Raw genomic sequence first — 19,367 nt, 5'->3', positions numbered from 1 at the left:
ATAAAATAAAAGAAACCACCCATTTCCAATTACCTAAAGATAGCAACTATTAAATGATGTCTCTTTTATTCATATATACATATATATATATAAATGTGCATACATGCAGACCTACACATATATATAAAAATAGAAACCAGATTTTAAAATATTAAAACAAATTTCTTTTTATTGGTTTTAGAGAAAGAGGAAGGGAGAGAGAGAGAGAGAGAGAGAGAGAGAGAGACAGGAACATCAATCTGTTCCTATATGTGCCCCGACCAGGGATTGAACTAGCAACCTCTGTGCTTCAGGATGATGCTCTGACCAATAAGCTATCTGGCCAGAGCTAAAATATTTAAAATTTTTATTTTACTTTGTTTTCCATGCTGTATGAGTTTCTTTACATCATTAACAATTTTTAAACATAATTTTGGATGGCAATTTATCAGTTTATTTTTCTTCATTTAGTGTAGGATGCAAGTCTTTGAAGGATTACTTCTCTTGCCACTTAACAAAACAAACTATTAGTAATATGCTAAATACTACTCCTGATTGCAATCAGCTCTATTGAATAAAGCACTATTAATTGGATGGATGACAGCTCATTCTGTAAGTAGTTAGCAAGTCATTTGAACCATGTGGGCACATTGTAAGTAATCAAATTTAGTAAGCCAACAATTAAATAACAAAACAACTTCCAAACCTGTGCTCAATGCCTAGTTTATGCTGAGCAGTGGTCTCTCCACCTACAGCTCTGCCCCTCCAGATCAACCCCTGCAAGTGACATTTACCAAGCAATATTTCTAAATACAAATCTGGCCAATCTTTCTAATCATTCAAGGATACAACAAAATCAAGACTTGCTTAGAGGGAGGAAGGGATGGGGATATCTGACCCTGCCCTCATAGCACTTCTTACTTCCCCTCTATACTTCAGTGAGACCCAGTTCAGGCTCGGGCTCAGCTCGTTAGTTTCCTGACTATTCCATGCCTTGATAGATTCAGTTTCTGGTTAAATAGGATTATTCAGTTTATCCTTCTAACAATGAGATTATTACCTTCTAACACCTTCACCCCTGCTAATCAAGCCAACTGGAAAATTATGGTGCATCCCTCAAGACCCCAAACGATTGCATACCCTTTCTCAGAAATGTTTCTGTGTTTTTTCTCTACCTCACACACATTAGAGACAGAGGTAAATATCTTCTGCATTTCCCTCCCACATACTTCTGTGCATCCTGCTGTGTGGACAGCTATGGCTCAGTGCACCATATTGTTGGCATGCCTGAAACTCTCAACTAGCCTAAGCACCTTTATGCTAGGGGCCCTGCTATGTGCAGCTTTAGAGCCAGTGCAAAAACAGCACAGGGAGCCTCCTTTGGCTTTATTGTTTCCTTGGCACGTCACACTGTTAAACAGTATAATTTCAACGTTTTTGTTTTTTTTTTGCTGGTCATTTCTTCTAGAATGTAACATCTGTGAAAATAAGATTTTGTTTTAATTGTGTTTACATCAGTATTTGTTATCTAGAAGAGCTCCCAGCCCAGTACATATTAGGCACTCACTTAAATATTTATTGAGTAAAATGCTATATTTGATTAGAAATTCAGAAGACACAAAAGTAAAGGTACAATTTTACGTTAACAATTTTCTGGCAAGTCGAACTGAATTCTGTAAAGTTACACAAATCCAAATGCATTGTAACCAGTCAGTGGACCACCGAAAATGCTTTTGTGATGAGCAGGGGGCTATTTCAGGGTTAGTCTTATTTAGGGACAAGTGTTACAGAATTAAAGAGGTTCCTTCAACTGCACACAGCAAAGCCTAATCAAACATGAATGAGAGTTTGCAGCAAAGAAAGTAAAAGTTTATTTAAGAAAATGGCACACAACCTGGAGTCATAGGTTAATTGTTTGCTGGCTCTCTGATGGCTTCTAGGAGATGGGTTTTATAGGGGAAAATAGTGAATTACAGTAGAGTTGAGTTGTGGTCTCTATCAATTGGTCATCGCTAGGGTAGGGGGCAGTTGATCAGTTGATGACTGCACCTGGTCCTGATGTCAGCCATGGTGCTGCTCAGTTTGGTTTCACAGGTTGTGGCTGGTGGGGTCATTTTGCTTTCCTAGAGCTGAACACAACTGAGGCTCAGATGTTACCTTTAGTTTGACTCAAACTCCATTTCTGTGGTCAACACACCAGGGCTTGTTCACTGGGTTAAATGATGAAGGGAGTGGATGCACAAGGGAGAGGGAGGTCAGTGAGACATAGTATTCCTGGGCTGCACAAGGCCAGTTTGAATCAAAAGGAAAAAAAAGAGAAAAGGTCAGATAAAAGAAAGGGATTTTCTGCATAGTTACACAAACTTCCTAAGAGCTCTAAATACAGGAGAAGACACACTGATGATGTTAACATTTAGTAGCCATCTGAATCCTGGCTATCCTCTAAATTTTTCGAGTGAGAAAATTCAGTTCAGAAACACTGAGTGGACCAGGTCAAGGTTCTCAGGTAGCTATTGCACCATTTGGCCTGTTACTGTCTCACTGAGCCCTCAAGAGATCTGTGCACTAAGCAGCATATGCAGTCCCTTTTGAGATATCAGGGCTGAAGGATAGAAGCCATTTGTCAGCTTATTTCAATTTATGTGCCTATGATGCAGCCTGAAATCCCTAAATAGGAATAAATCACCTGCCGAGTTATGTGGAGCATCCTGGGTAGCTTCTCCTGACGACAGCACTTGGAAACCATAGATCATAGCTTACTGCACTCTCCCCCAGGGCTTCACATTTTGCTCATGCATGAATAATATATTTGGAAAGTTATAGTTTTAGAAACTGTCATTGTAAAGCTCCAATACATACATTGTCAAACTGTGGGTTGAAAATGTTCTAATGGAATAGTTGTGATCAGTGAAAGGAAGAGGGTGAAAGAATGCTAGAGAAGGAAGAGAGAGAAAAAAAACAAAAGGGTAGAGAGGAGAAAAGAAGGTGATACTTTCCCCCATTTCTGGAAATTTTCCTTTTCAACCACACAGTTTTAAAAATAACAACCCAAGCAGCAAGCTTCAGGATTCTCCATGAAAAATCAGTGAACTCTCTGGCAGCAATCACATTTGATGCGGTTGAAGTTGCTCTCACGGCCGGAGCATGTGTGGCTGGTATTTTGCAGAGAACTATTGTATTATTTAGTCAGGCTCAATACCACCAGCCTTCACCTATACCTGTGAGCTCACTTGGATTTTGAATTTAACTTAATCTCAGGTTATATTGAGCAGGCTATGCAGTTAATGAATTAAACGTCTATGCTAAAATGAAAACTTTTACTACCAAAAATAAGAGGTTACCAAGGGTTTAGCATGGCATGTAATAAGAATGCAATCCTATGTCTCTATGTCTCTTAACACATGTATTTTGATAAAAGGCAGATTCCAGACATAAATCTGTTCAATGACAAATACACTAAGTAGCCCTTATATCCCTGTATGTTTCACCTCTCTTCTTTTTTATTTATTGATTTTAGAGGGAGAGAAGGAAGAAAGAGAGTAAGGAGAAGGAGAAACATCAACTTATAGCTGCTTCACTTTAGTTGTGCACTGATTGCTTCTTGTAAGTTCCTTGATGGGGGCACAGGGGAAGGTGGCGGTGCTCAAGCCAGTAACCTTTGGGCACAAGCTGGTGACCTTAGGATCATGTTGATGATCTTGTGCTGAAGCCAGTGATCTTGCGCTTAAGCTGGTGACCCAGTGCTCAAGACACGAGCTCCAGGTTTGAACCTGCAGCTTCAACATTCCGGGCCTGTGCTGTATCCACAGCGCTATCACCAGTCAGGAAATTCTTTTCTTCTTTGTTCTCCTTCTTTCCTGTGACTCTCCTGCCTCTGCCCTTCCTCTTAACATTCCCTCTCCTTTTCTCTCCTCTCCACTTCCCTACCTTCCTTTATTCTTTCCATTCTTACTAGTGCTACTTTTTCTTCCTTCTGTTTTTGTCCCTTTTTACTAATATTTACTTACATTTCCACCTGCCATTTTTTCTTTTACACAGTAGCTATTGAGATTATTTTTGAAGGAAAAAACCATGTGAATATTGCTGGGCTCCCTGTGGCCCAAACACACTTCACAGAGAAGATAAGCCTGCCTATAATTAGAGGAATAATAGAAGGTGAAAGACAATGACATCAGTCCAAAATGCTGTAATTACAAAGAGGAACTAGGGATCCCTCAATTCCTCTCTCCATTTTATTAACCGCCTAATTTAATACCTATAATTCCTTCTTTTTTTCTCTTACCTGTAGAGAATTTAAATTACTTTTCCAAATATGAAATGCACCATGACTAAAGAATAGTTTTACATAATGGCCTTTCAGTACACAGGCAAATAGGTTTTCCTTGTTATTGATATGTTACTAACTAAGCTGCAAAACAACAACAACAAAAAAACCCACACTCACACACACACACACAAAAAAGCTCTACCCCCACCTAAGTAGTATGCAATATTGAGAGCTGTGGGAGCTGAGATTCCGGAAATTATATAGAAATATAATTTGTATCACATTCTCAGGTTGCTACATATTTTTTTAAAAATCTTTTATGATTCTTTATATTTTGTACAGTGTGACTAAGTCCAGAATTGTTTGACTCACACAGTGTTACCCTTTAGTTGTAAAATATATATAAGTATTTTAATTAAATAATTAACATGACTGGAATCCTTGCATTCAGGGGGTGAGATATAGGAAGAAAATCTTTTCTCTACACTTGGAGGAGAGCACTGCAAAATTAAAAAAACAAATGAAACAAATCTTTCTTTTTTCCTAAAACATGTCCTGAAGCAAAGACAGCTCAAGCCCAGGTTTATGAAACATTTCACATTTGGAAATGATAACGGGCAGGAAAGAGAAATGGAAGCTCATAAGCAAAATCAGCCAAAAGCAGTTTTGTCAATTGATAGTCTCAAACTTGCATGCAGTAAGCGTGACATTTTGTGACAAGATGGCAACAGGGGAAGGGAAACTTGTCCAGTAGGATAAAATTCTCTATTTTTTATTTCATTGGCTGGAAATCAGGTTAGAATCCTAGTTCTAATTCACAGCAGAGATGGGAAGAAGAGTGACCTGTTTGAGGGTAGAATGCTGAACTATGAGTGGTTTAAACATGATATTTCTGCTGCCAGAATCAAACCCGAATAAAGCTAGCTGATGCGCTGCCTAAGAAACTTTCACACATTTTTTTTTACCAGTACTAATGATGGAGAGCTGAAATCTGCAAAAACATTTGGTATCAATTTAGAAAGAGTGCCCTCACCAAAACTAACCAAAAGGGTAAATTTCCCAAATCTCAACATGAAAAGTACCCCCAGAGAAGTGGAGAGAATGCTGTTAGCAAATGGCTCACTGGTGATTCCAAATCTTTGAGGGAGGCTGTGTCTCTTGGCAGAGAACAAAAATTAAATTGAATAAATTTGAAGATCTAATTGGCTTTATTGAGTGATTCACGAATCAAGCAGCATCCAGTGTAGAAGTAGAGAGATTCAGAAGCTATGCAATTTGAAAGAATTTTATAGGCAGAAACTGGGCAGGACAAGAAAGTTATTAGTAAAAGTAAAAAGAGGATTGTTTTTGCAAGATTATCTTCCCTCATGGAAGTGGGGTGGTTATCAGGAAGATTGCTTCAGCTTCCTGAGGGGAATGGTGAGGGTCCACATGACAAATTACCTTACTTATAATCAGAAAACTCCAGATGGGCCAATTAAAATTACATTCCTGGATAAGGTTGAAACTACAATTAGGTCAGTAGTAAATTTAGATTTAGTATCATGGACTTTAGCACAAGTGACTCCATTTTGATTCCCTGGTTTTCTCTTTAACACTCTTTTCTCATGCTATTCTTTCTCCCATTTCCATGCTCACTTCCTTCTTATGGCATCTATATAATTACAGTTTTGTTTGTTTTTCCTTTTGGAGGTCCACAGCCATCTAGAGTTAAGCAACAACTTGACTTCTCTACTTGTTTGGCTCATATGGTTCTCAAACCTAACATGTCCCCAAATGAACTCACATCTATAACTTTCATAACCAACTCTACCCACAGTGGAAATAATATTTGCATTGGCCAGAAGAATGAGAATCATTCTGCAAATACTATATGTTGTCTTTTGCCAAGTGCCCAGCTATCTTATATTCAGTTCCCTAGAAGTAGAGACTGAGACAGGTACTTGGAACAGAAGACATTCTGTGTCAAGGGTGGCAGTTCTTTGGAGACTGCAGTCACTAACTTAGGGTGTGGGTGTGAAGAAGGAGCAGTATCTAACTTCCTAATAGCTTCTCAAATTTCTCTGTACTAGGGACTAACTTTGGACCCAGCAACAAGGTAAACAACACTGGTCCAATAGATGAGATTTGGTGGGGTACCACAGCATTTATTTTATGAACTTTATAAAATTCACCACCAATTTTTATTTATTCAAATTCTTAAATAATTATTGATTCAGCTACTTTCCTCTGTCACCCTACCAGCATCCTTGTAGAGTGATGTAGTTTTTCTCTTGAACACCATACTACATTCTCCTAATTATTGTTCACATATCTACTTGTATGCCTCTCCCAAAGCAGTTGATGGCTTCTTTAAAAAACAAAATTAAACCACATCACTGCCTTACTTAATAGTTGTGGGATACATTCACAAATCCATAAAATGGCCAATAAGCAGTAGTATCTATTTTGTGTCAGCCTCTCCATTCACTCCTTTAATGACATGTCCCTACATCATTCTACTTTAGCAACAAGAGGATGTTCGAGTTTCCTAAAAGCATGAAGTTGCTTCCTGCTTCATGACTGTTGTGCATGCTATTATTTCTCAACTAAACACTTTCTCCAGATGAAACTAATTCTAATAAAAATTCCATCTTCAGGGGACCCTCCCCTTGCTTCCTGAACTAGATTTGAGCCTCCATTTATTTACTTGCACAGTACAATAAACTTTACTTTTGTAGCACTTTGTCAGAAATACAATTTTGTGTCTGTGAGCTAACCATTTCAGTGTCTATGTCTTTTACCCCATAAGACTTCTAAGCTCCATGAAAGTAAAAATTTTATCTGTTTTATGATTGCTGCTCAGTCCCCTTCTGCAAACCTTCTGAACATACGCTAAACTCTCAATAAATGTATCGAGGAAAATGAATTAATAAAGTCCAATACATATGGGAAAAGAGGATGGAACCAGAAGCATTGCAACTGTTCTTATCTTAGCTCTATGAAAACCCAATATTTCCAGCTGAGTTTTATTCAGAGCTATATTTAGACAGTGATGATATGCCCAAGAGATTATATTCTGTTAGTTAGGAAACTTCATCTGAAAACTTTTCTGTGTGTGTGTTGTTGTTTTATAAGTGAGTGAGGGGAGACAGAGAGACAGACTCCCACATGCTTCCTGATAGGGACCCATCTCACAAGCCCCCTCCAGGGCCATGCCCTGCCCATTGGGGACCTGTTGCTGGTTGCTCAGCAACCTAGCTATTTTTAGAGCCTGAAACAGAAGCTCCACTGAGCCATCTTCAGTGTCAGAGCCAAATCACTTGAACCAGTGGAGCTATGGCTGTGGAAAGAGAAGCGAGAGAGAGACAGAGAAGGAAGAGGGGGAAGGGTAGAGAAGCAGATGGTCACTTCTCCTGTGTGCCCTGACCAGGAATCAAATTCAGGACAACCACATGCCTGGTCGATGCTCTACCACTGAGCCAACCAGCCAGGGCCTGAAATTTTTTTTAATAAAAACTATTACATGCAAACCTAGTGTAAAATGACAAAACTAAAAAAACTTTAGTAGCAAGTTTGATGCCTTTTCTTAAAGGGGAACAATCCATGGACTGGGAGACTTCAGTCTCAGAGCAGTGGAACACTCTTCCTGAGAGATTTTGGGCAAAAGGTACTTTTATAGAGCCTTGGAGAAGGCCACATGGAAACAGGACTTGATTGGTGAGAAAGTCTAGGATTTCCTTTGAAGGCTAGCAGGTTCTATTTTCTAGGGTAAATTGACCTAGTTAAAGTGAGCTGAGGATTGTGATTTGTGCATTTTAGGTTTCTTTGACAGATGTTTCTGATAAATGCTAGCTGACTTAGGTTTAGCTTTGTGATGTGGGCTGGGGTGGTCTCCCTCCACGCCCTGTGTTCCAATATTCAAATTAACTTTATCACTAGTAATTATAATAAGAGGTAATGTGTTTAAATGATTAGTATTAAATAGGTATTTTTCAAAGCACTTTGTACATATTAATGCCTGTAATCCTCATTTAAGTTAGGAACTATCATTTTTCCAAATTTATGTTTGAAAAGAGTAAGACCCATTGAGTTTAAGTAACTTGCCCAGGATCATGCAACTAATAATGGTGAAGCCAGTATTCAAGTACAGGATGACTTTTCTAAACAACCATGCTTTCATTTAGGATACCCATAATGTAAGGTTTAAGAGTATGAACTTTATAATCAGAAATAGACCATTTGATTTGTAGCTCTGATAATTTATTAAATGTGTGATCTTGAGGAAGTCATTTAACCTCTCCAAATCTGTTTTATTTTTCATTAATGAAATGTAAGTAATAAAAGCATCTGCTTTCCAGGGCAGCATAACACAATGCCTTTCAATTATTATGTGTTTGTTTGCAAGTAGCAAAAAGCCTAACTTAAACTGATAGGAGCAATAAAGGGATGTGTTTGACTCATTGTTGGTCAAAGAAGTTTGTAAACTATGATTTTTTATGTTTGCTCACTTATAGTTAGCATTGGGGGCTGAGCAGCACTAGTATATGTGGTCTGTGAAATTGCAAATTACCTTCCTGTTTGGGAAGGGCCATTGTCTTGCTAATGTTTGCTGGAGGAGAGGTTTTCACACCAGAAAGCTTTGAAGAGAGAGAAGAAGGAGGAGACGAAAGAAGCCAGGTTTGCAGAGAGAGAAGAAGGAGGAGAAGAAAGAAGCCAGGTTTGCAGAGAGAGCAGAGGTAATGCAGAGTGCTGAAGAAAAAGCCAGTTTGTGCAAGAGGACAAGGTGTGCAGATGGGGAACCAGAGCTGAGGGGCTTCGGGTGCCCTACTGAGACTGGTGAGGTCTTGGGTTCTAGGAGGAACCAGAGAACATTCTCTTGGTTGTGGAACCAGATAATGTGTCAGGGTTTTGTGAGCTCTGAATGAAGCGGTAACTGTTTTCCCTGTGTGTTTGCTCATTGGCTGGTGTGAGACTTTAATAAAGGAATGGCCCACCATTTTTTTGCCCCACTGTTTCTTTACCATCTGCCCAAATCCAATGAGAACCAGCAGGTGCATGGCCAGGATGGCCATGACTACTGGCCCTACACTCATGTAACTGAGAAATCCATTGTAGGATGAAGTCCAGGCAAGGTTAGAAGAATGTTGGTGTATGGTCAGTGGCTACCACCATCATGGCCATGCAGGTTCTTATTGGATTCAGGCAAACTGTAAAGAAACACTGCAGCCAAAAAATGCTGGGTATAAAGCCAGTAGCCACGGCCATCATCACAGCCACCTGGCTCATGCAGGTTTGCATTTGATTCAGACAGTCGGTAATGAAACAATGGAGCCAAGAACTGGTGGGCCATTAGCTTTAATCCTAACTTGCACCCAGCGAGCAAGTAAAAATACACACTGGGCTCCAAAACCCACTCATTCATTGCTCATAAAGCTACTGACTTATCTGAGTTTCCTAGAATCAAAGGTTTCTAACTCACCAGACTTATTCACTTCAGTCCCCCATCTCCTTCTCTCTGCTCTTCTTTCTCTGCTCTCTCCTCTAATACTAATCTCAGGACCGAGAGAGAGCAAGCTCCTGGTCTGCCCCACTTTATAGAGTAGAAACCAAAAGCTTTAATCCAATATACAAACAAGAAAGTCTCTGATACAAAGTCAGTTATCTGAGGCATAATGGGATTCCTTATTGAGTATACCACCCTACATCAAAAAGGGTGGGAAAGGCTTAGTCCAGGGGTTGGGAACCTATGGCTCATGAGCCAGATGTGGCTCTTTTGATGGCTGCATCTGGCTCGCAAACAAATCTTTAATAAAAAAAATAATAATATTAAAAATATAAAACATTCTCATCCATTCATTTCCTACTGCTCATATTCATGGTTGAGGGTGGCTGGAGCCAATCACAGCTGTAATCCGGGAAAACACCAAATTTTTATTGGATAATGCATAATGTACACCAGTTGTTGTGAGATCAGGAGATAAGCTTCCCGCCTTTTAATCAAGTAGTCAGCTAGCTAATTGCAGAAACCCTTCTGATGAAGAAGATGGCTAAAAAAAAAGGTGAGGAGTATCATACTTTTCAGCAGGAATGGACAGAGGAATTCGCTTTTGTGGAGAGAGCAGGTTCTGCAGTGTGTCTAATATGCAATGATAAAATTGCCATTGATGAAACAGTCAAATATAAAGCAGCACTTCAACACATGCCATACTATATTTGCATCAAAATATCCAGCAGGGAGCAGGAGACAGCAGGAAGAGAGCATGTCAAGAGCTACTGTGCAGAGTGAAAGCTAGTCAGCAGAAACTCCGTGTTTGGACCCAACAAGGTGACTGGAATTCAGCTAGCTTTGCTGGTGCTTTAGCAATTGTGAGAAATGGAAAGCCATTCACAGATGAGGAGTATGCCAAAACATTCATGCTTGATGTTTCCAATGAACTTTTTGATGACTTTTTAGATAAAGACAAGATAATCAAACAAATAAAAGACATGCCTCTGTCGGCAAGAACTGTTCACGATAGTACCATCATGATGGCAAATCAAATTGAGGCAACACATGTGAAGGTCATAAATGAACCCCATTCTTTTCTCTCACTTTGGATGAGTCAACAGAGGTAAGCCATTTATCCCAGTTCAGCGTGATTGCAAGGTATACTGTCGGTGACACACTACATGAGGAAAGTCTTGCTGTTTTGCCTATGAAAGAGACTACAAGAGGGGAGGATTTACTTAAGTCTTTCACTGAGTTTGCTAAAGAAAAAAATCTACCAATGGATAAACTTATTTCGGTGTGTACTGATGGTGCTCCGTGCATGGTGGGGAAAAACAGAGGCATTGTAGTGCTTCTTTGTGAACATAAAAAGAGACCCATCCTAAGTTTTCACTACGTCCTACATCAGGAGGCGCTTTGTGCTCAGATGTGTGGTGAGCAGCTTGGTGAGGTGATGCCGCTGGTCATTCGGGTGGTCAACTTTATTGTTGCCCTAGCTCTAAATGATCACCAGTTTAAAACACAGTTGAATGAAGTTGGGAATAATTATCCTGGTCTGCTTCTGCACAGCAATGTGTGTTGGTTGTCAAGAAGGAAGGTGGTCAGCCATTTTTGTGGCTTGACTGAGCAAAATCTAGACTTTTCTTGAAATGAGAAACATCGAGCATCCTGAGTTAGCTAACACGGAGTGGCTCCTGAAGTTCTACTATCTCGTGGACATGACTGAACATCTGAACCAGCTCAATGTGAAAATGCAAGGTGTTGGAAATACAGTCTTATCCCTTCAACAAGCAGTGTTAGCATTTGAAAACAAGCTGGAACTCTTCATCGCAGACATTAAAACAGGTCCTTTACTACACTTTGAAAAACTGGGAGAGTTTAAAGATGCATGCACAGCAAGTGACCCTGCTCAACATCTTGATCTCCAGCAGCTAGCGGGCTTAACATCTAATATCCTGCAGTCATTCAAAGCACACTTTGGAGAACTTTGTGAGCGCACTCATCTTTTTAATTTCATCACCCATCCACACAAGTGTGCCGTAGACAGTGCCGACCAGAGTTACATCCCCAGCGCCGACCAGAGTTACATCCCCGGTGTCTCTGTCAGAGATTTTGAGCTATAAGCTGCTGACCTGAAGGCCTCAGACATGTGAGTGAATAAGTTCAATTCACTGAATGAAGATTTGGAAAGACTTGCACGACAGCAAGAAGAGTTGGCGAGCAAACACAGTGGGGAGAAATGAAAAAACTTCAATCCATGGACCAGCTGATTGTCAAAACTTGGAACATGCTTCCCGTCACATACCACACACTGCAGTGTGTGAGTATTGCTATAGTGACAATGTTTGGCTCTACATATGTATGTGAGCAGTCTTTCTCACATCTGAAGAACATTAAGACCAACCTACGATCACATTTAACGGATGGAAGTCTCAATGACTGCATGAAGCTTAATCTCACCACGTATCAACCAGACTACAAAGCCATCAGCAAAACCATGCAGCACCAGAAGTCACATTAATGGTAAGATGTACTTTATTCATCACTGATTAGCAAAAGCATAACAACTTTCTTAAAAAGAATTCAGAGACTTATTGTACTTTAAAAGTGTTGGTCTTACATAAAATGCACACATTTACTTGTATTTAGTGTTAAACATATTTTATGGCTCTCACAGAATTATATTTTAAAATATGTGGCATTCTTGGCTCTCTCAGCCAAAAAGGTTCCCAATCCCTGGCTTAGTCCTATAACCAAGCCCCAGGCTACAAGGATCCTGTCTGTCCACAGCTCTCACCCAACACACATTACTATAATCACACCCATCCCAAGCAGGAAGGGCAACTAATATCATCACCTGGAGATAGGATTCCATGTGGGCAGTGCCATCTTTAACAAAGTGAGCGTAATGTATTTTATCTGCCCAACAGTGGGCCATTCCATTTATTAAAATCTCGTCTGGGTGGATGAGCAAACCGGCAGGGAAGACTGCTTCCCTCTCATTCAGAGCTCCCAAAGCCCTGATGTATTTTCCAGTTCCTCCTGAAATCAAAGCCTCAGAGGAGCTCCTGAAGCCCATCAGCTTTAGTTTCACATCCAGACTCCTCCTTCCTGCAAAACCAAAGCTGAGAAAAAAAAATCTCTTCTCCAGCAAACATTAGCAATACAATGGCCCCTTCCAAGCAGGAAGGTAATCCCCAATTTTTAATCTGCCCTGAGCGCAAACAAGGCAGCCTTTCACAGACTACATGCACATGGCACTGCCAGGCCAATGTAAAATATAAGCAAGCAAACCGAAAAAGCACATTTCACAAACTTATTTACCCAATAGTTGGCCAGGACTCAGGATTGTTCCAACTCTATTCTATGACAGCAACCTCACCTAAAGGCTATATCCCTTCAGGATCTCATGATGGTGACAATAAGGCTGCTCTCCTCTTTGTAGTTTGAGTGAAAGTGCTCTTCCTTCAAGCACCAAAAAAATCTTGGGGAAGGACATTCTGCGATTTACTCTGTTTGGAATAACTTTAGTCAGGAATCAAAGTAGAAAGAGATTGCCGTGAGGCAATTGCAAAGATCTAGGCTATACTGCTTACTCACTGAGGCAAGAGGGATAGACAAACGAAGGGCTGTGTGTTATCATCAGGGCTCTTTGCAGAAACCAATGCCATTCAAATGTTGTGTCTTCAACACAATAGAAAAACACTGGTTCTCCCAAAAAATTTCTGGATGCTCTTGACAGAAAATGGGGTTGGAAATATTTTTGGTGCCAATGCATTTTTACTAAAAACTATTACTCTTATAATGTTTTTGTTATATATATCACATATATATATGTTTTATATATATATCACAAAAATTAGGGGATTGTAAAGACAGTAGCTGCGGCCACCATCACAGCCGCCTGGGTCATGCAGGTTCACATTTGATTCGGACAGTCGGTAATGAAACAACAGAGCCAAGAACTGGTGGGCCATTACCTTTCATTCTAGCTTGCACCCAGCGGGCAAGAAATATACACAGTGGGAAAACACTCCCCTTTCCATTCAGGGCTCCCAAAACCACTGACTTATCCGAGTTTCCTAGAATCAAAGGTTTCTACCTCACCAGCCTTATTCACCTCTGTTCCCCATCTCCTTCTCTCTGCACAAACTGCACAAACTGGCTTCTCCCTCAGCACTCCGCCATCTTGGCTGCTTCTCCTCTCCTCCATGTGGCCTTTCTCTGCTCTCCTCCAGCATGGGCTCCTCTGCCCCATTTTATAGTATAGAAATCAAAACCTCTAATTCAATATACAAACAAGGAAGTCTCTGATACAAAGTCACTTATCTGAGGCATAATGGGATTCCTCATGAGAGTGTACCATCATGCAACAATCAAGGGTGTGGGGAAAGCTTAGTTTTGAAAAGATCTTAGTATTAAAGGGTGGGAAAGGCTTAGTCTTAAAAGTAAGCCTTAGGCTATAATGACCCTGCCTGCTTACAGCCTGTCCCCCAACCCCAATGCAAACTATAAGCAAACAAACATATATATCATATTTACAAACTTATTTGACCAACAGGGATATTCTATTGCTTCATATTCATTTTGAAATATCTTCTAATTTTTGTTAGCAGTTATAACTGTGTAACAGATATTAGAACCTGACATTTTCATTTTTACAACTGGTTATATATAATAAACAGAGAGAGAGAGAGAGAGAGAGAGAAAGAGAGGGGGGAGAAAATCATACAGTTCTAAATCCCAGTTTCAACTCTTATTTTTGGATCTTCACTGGCATATATATACTAAGACCAGATAGATTTTTAAAAATTGTGTGTAAACTCTAGACATTTCACTTTTAAAAACTAATTTGACACATGTTAGATGAGGAACTCTATTGATATAGGAATTTATGGAGGTTATTTTTACTGTAGAACTAGGTAAGTGTTTCCTGGCAGAAGTAGTTTTCCCCTAAAGTCATGCTAAACACTTTTTATCATCACCTACTGCATTTGTAGAAAAGATGTTTTCCCTGTTGAATTTCGAAATGTTTCAAATACTTGGGAACATATCTGTTGAATAAATTGCTAATTTTGCTCAATCATTTAGTGGAAGAAGAGTCATTTTTTAGTTTAACTGTGACACAGAATCACATATTGAAATATTGAGAGTTTATTCTCAAAGTGGTTAGAGGAGCCAAATGCATAAATCTTAAGGTCAATATACTTCACTTCAAGAGGTTTATTTAGATCCCCAGCCTCAAAGAAGTGACAAAGTCACATGATAGTGAAACTTGAGAAAGGTTGGCCATGTACAGGGGAAGTTGTATTCACCCTCACCTACATATCCCCTTCCACAGCTCAGAAAAATGTACTGGTATAGTTAAGTGCCTTCTTTGCAAATTTAAAAAGCAATGGCTTTGTAAACAAAGAGCCCAAATTAAAATGCCAACCTCACCAATTCTGTGTGATGCGACTTTACCTTGATTACCCTTGAAACAACTATACCTGTAATGGGGAGAAATTAATTTAAAAGGAAAAAACCAAAACTTTCCTTTCCTACTGGTCAAAATTGTATCTCTTAAATTTTGAATAATTATTTTAAATAATTTGAAATAATCTAATTCAATAATACTCTCAATGAAACATAAAAAGTGATTTCTATTGATTTTACAGCAAAGTCATGTAGCAGCAGCGTATTTATTTGAACTGTGTTTATAATCCATTAGGTCACATGCTCATACAAAAAGTCTATTAAATTTGCCAGGATTAATACCTTGTCATATTTTTTTAAATCTCTGAAAATTCTACATGTACTGTGTGATGATCATTCTTTAAAAATAAAAAAACATCACTCCTGCCTTGCTCTTCTTAAATTCACACATCAAATTTGGGCATGGTTAAAAATATCTATCTAATGAATCTAAAATGAAAGGTTTTGTCCCGTCAGTTTGGTCTTATCTCACACCAAGTCATAGCAATGAATTTATTATTTTTCTTCATTCAGCTAACACTTATTTAGGACCTACTCTGTGCTAGAATCAGGCTACAAACTGGGCTAGTTGAAACTCTTCATTTAGGTTTTATTATGCCTCTCATGGGGGAGGCCCCTGCACTTACTGAACTACAATTGCCTTTTGGTTATGTAAGACTGATTTAGAAGAAAAAATACTTTTATTTATATATCTAAGTTTTCAATAAAAAGAAAGCTAAAAAATTGATTTCTACTGCAAGCACACACATATAGATTAAAACATTTTACCAATAAAATCTACCTTCTTTTTTTCTAGGCTAGTAACTTCAATATGCAGAGGGGGAATCTGTGCAGGCATGTAGGAGAGGAATGTTTTTCTAGTCGTTTATCAAAGGATCTATGCAGACAGTCAGATTGAAATGAATCAGTTTCTAGTAACCAGCAGATGGTGCTTTTTGTAATAAGTTTATAAGAGGTTACTTGAATATCCTTTCTGTAGAATTTTTCTTTTGGGATTTATTTATTTATTTGGAGGGATGATTTTGAGTTGAATTTATTGGGGTGACATTGGTTAATAGGTTTCAGGTGTACCATACCATAATACATCGTCTGTGTACCACACTGCAGGTTCAGCACCCCAAGTCAAGTTTCCTTCCATAAAATTAAGCAAAAATGAGACATGATGATATTTTGCCATGACATGAAACAAAGCCTGTATTTCATTTTTAGTAACATGTGTATTTACAAAGCTCAGCACAGCTTTTCCAATACCTCCATCAGGCATCTTAGAGATAATAAAGGAAAATATCAAAAAGCTGAAGTTAATATACGTATCATAAACAAATGATTTAATTAAATGCTGTATGTTTATATAGTCAGAGTAATTTAACTGCTAACATTATTTTAATTACAGATAAACTCACATGTATTATTTAACTCATGCTGCTCTGGTAATATATTTTCTTTACATGTAAAATATTTTTAAATATTTAAAATTAAAAACTTTATGAGACATATAGGTCATACTACAATTAAGGTAAGAATCTGATCTTCAGTAACAATAACTATATTTGCATTTGCTCTTTGGTGTGTTTTATTTGGTGTCTTCTTTTTTTTTTTTTTTTGGTTCTGACCTTCATTTCTTTTATACATAATTATATAATGCTCTTCTAGTTGGCCACCTCAAATTCTTTTTAGACAGAAATTGATTTTAAATAAATGAATAACACCAGATAGTATGCAATGTTTAATAATATTATAGTAATTTCTTTTTTTAAATTTTATTTATTTATTAACAGAGATAGAGAGAGAGTCAGAGAGAGGGATAGACAGGGATAGACAGACAGGAATGGAGAGAGATAAGAAGTGTCAATCATTAGTTTTTCGTTGAGCATTGCAACACCTTAGTTGTTCATTGATTGCTTTCTCATATGTGCCTTGACCGCGGGCCTTCAGCAGACCGAGTAACCCCTTGCTGGAGCCAGTGACCTTGGGTTCAAGCTGGTGAGCTTTTGCTCAAACAAGTTGAGCCTGCGCTCAAGTTGGCGACCTCGGGGTCTCGAACCTGGGTCCTCTGCATCCCAGTCTGATGCTCTATCCACTGTGCCACCATCTGGTCAGGCAATATAATAGTAATTTCATATGTGTTGTTTGAAGAGATCAGCCAAAAAACATACTAATTTGATTTTTGTGCTAAAATTGTGCAGAACCATTTGAGTTCGTCACACTGTGAAGAGTAAATGCCTTCATAAAAGTATGCAGTTTTATTCTCCTTCTATGGCCAGTGTCTATTAATAGAAATTTAAAAGTTTTTGTGAGACTATCCTACAACTCTTTAGGAAACTGCAATTACTTTATTATCATTGTTTTTGCTCTTTTGTCCCTTGTTAGTATCTTCAGTCTATGTGTGGTACTCATTGTAGTTCTCATTTTTGCCTTGAGCATGAATAAACCCAGTTGACCCATCATTAATAAAGAAAAGGTCCGGCAGAGGCAAGGGAAGCAGGAGGTGTAGTTGCCTAGCACCAGGGAAGGCTCAAAAAATAGTGAAGTGGGAGTGATGGAGGGTAAGCAATGAGCCTAAAGCTGCTAAGACACTTCCACCTGAAAGATCCAACAGGTCAGGGATTATATTATCTTTTGCTTTTCACACTCTCTTCAAAACAAATGAAAAAGAATTTGCCTTCTAAGTGGGCAATGCTAGAAGGGATATTCAATCGTGGTTTTCATAAAAGTCAGCAAAGTAGATCAACTTGGATTTTGAATCCTAGATTTAAAAGCATACATGACTTTTTTCCTTTGGAGGTGAACAGCACATCTTCCAAGGACAAAAACTCTTGATTTTAGTATAACCAAAATCTGTGCGTTACTTTAAAAAATATAGGTGTCCTTAACTTTAAAGCCAAAAAGATGTGTGCTTATTGTAAATTGTGCTCAGTGTGTGTCTCTGGTTCATATTTGAGAACTGCTTACTACAAAATCAGACATGTTCAATCTCTCTAATCCCCATTCCCTTTTGGCTTTGTTTCTACAAGAAATAGAAAAAGGAGACAGAGGGCAAGTTGAAAGCATTCAAGAACTCTCCTTGGTCTCTGAGTCAAGTAGAGGGTGGATTTGTGAAAAGGAGAGACTGGTTTGTGTAAAGTGTTATTCTTAAGAAACTACCCATTCTAAAATTATAATTATCACTATCATATAAAAAATAACAGTATACATGCTGCATAAATGAATCGATACCGGGTGTGCCTTTAACCAAATTAGATAAACTATTCTTTTTTAAGCCTGACTGATTTAAGTTAGGAGATGATTAGGTTGGCACTCTGTCCATTGAAAAGGATAGTTATATTTTCCAGGTGTCATTTTAATTTTCAACCAAATGTAATGTGATATGTAGCAGTTCTATGGAAGTTTTTAGCCTGAGTTTATTTTCCCATGGTACTTTTACATTCATAAATGTTTAGTTTGAAATTCCTGTCTCTGCACATGAGTCATATGTAATAATTTAATGATATGCCATATAAGCCTACTGGCTTACCATATAAATACTCTTTAAATAAAATTGAGTGCTAAAAATTAAAAAGAAAATATTTACTTGGAAAGGACAATAATCATGTACTAGTTTTATATCTTCTGAGTAAATAAAATCCTTTATATTTGTCTTTATTAACATCATCACCAACATAGGGTGGGTTCATATTATTTTGATATGTCTTAGAGTCAATATATAATCAATGGTTTTAAGCTTCATCTATGTGGAAAATAAAAATAAACCAATAAGTCAAAAATATTCATTGGAAAGTCAAACAAAAAGTATTGCCCCCACATCAGCAGTGTACTGGCTGGATTGATTAATGTTTTACTTATTCTGTGAAATCATTAAATAGCATGATCTAATTTTATGAATATCACTTAATACCTAAATGTCTACTTAAAGGTAGTCTCACAAATATATTATATAATGGGAAACATTACATTAACTGGGAGATAACACAATTTACTATAGATCTATTATAAATAATGAAGTTAATGAGAGTTCATAAGAATAAAGTCAAAAAGCTAATGAATGCCTAAAAAGAAGACATTAAATAATATTACAAATATTTATATTCTTATTAGAAAAATAATGACCTAAAAGAAATAATGACCTAAAAGATTCCTATTAAAAAAACTAGCTATACCCGGCCATGCATTGCTGTG

At 38.1% G+C, this 19,367-nt stretch overlaps 1 protein-coding gene and 1 pseudogene across 2 annotated transcripts in view; both read left to right on the top strand.

The window, feature by feature from the left end:
- The window catches only part of LRRTM4 (leucine rich repeat transmembrane neuronal 4), an 870,522-nt gene that overhangs the window by 211,482 nt on the left and 639,673 nt on the right, over positions 1-19,367 (top strand). The gene's annotated exons all lie outside the window — the stretch shown is intronic.
- The window catches only part of LOC136397380 (COP9 signalosome complex subunit 5-like), a 120,944-nt pseudogene that overhangs the window by 80,665 nt on the left and 20,912 nt on the right, over positions 1-19,367 (top strand).

Source organism: Saccopteryx leptura, chromosome 3 (genome assembly GCF_036850995.1).
Source record: "Saccopteryx leptura isolate mSacLep1 chromosome 3, mSacLep1_pri_phased_curated, whole genome shotgun sequence".
NCBI classification, from domain to species: domain Eukaryota; kingdom Metazoa; phylum Chordata; class Mammalia; order Chiroptera; family Emballonuridae; genus Saccopteryx; species Saccopteryx leptura.
This window is presented reverse-complemented; position numbering and strand designations above follow the sequence as displayed.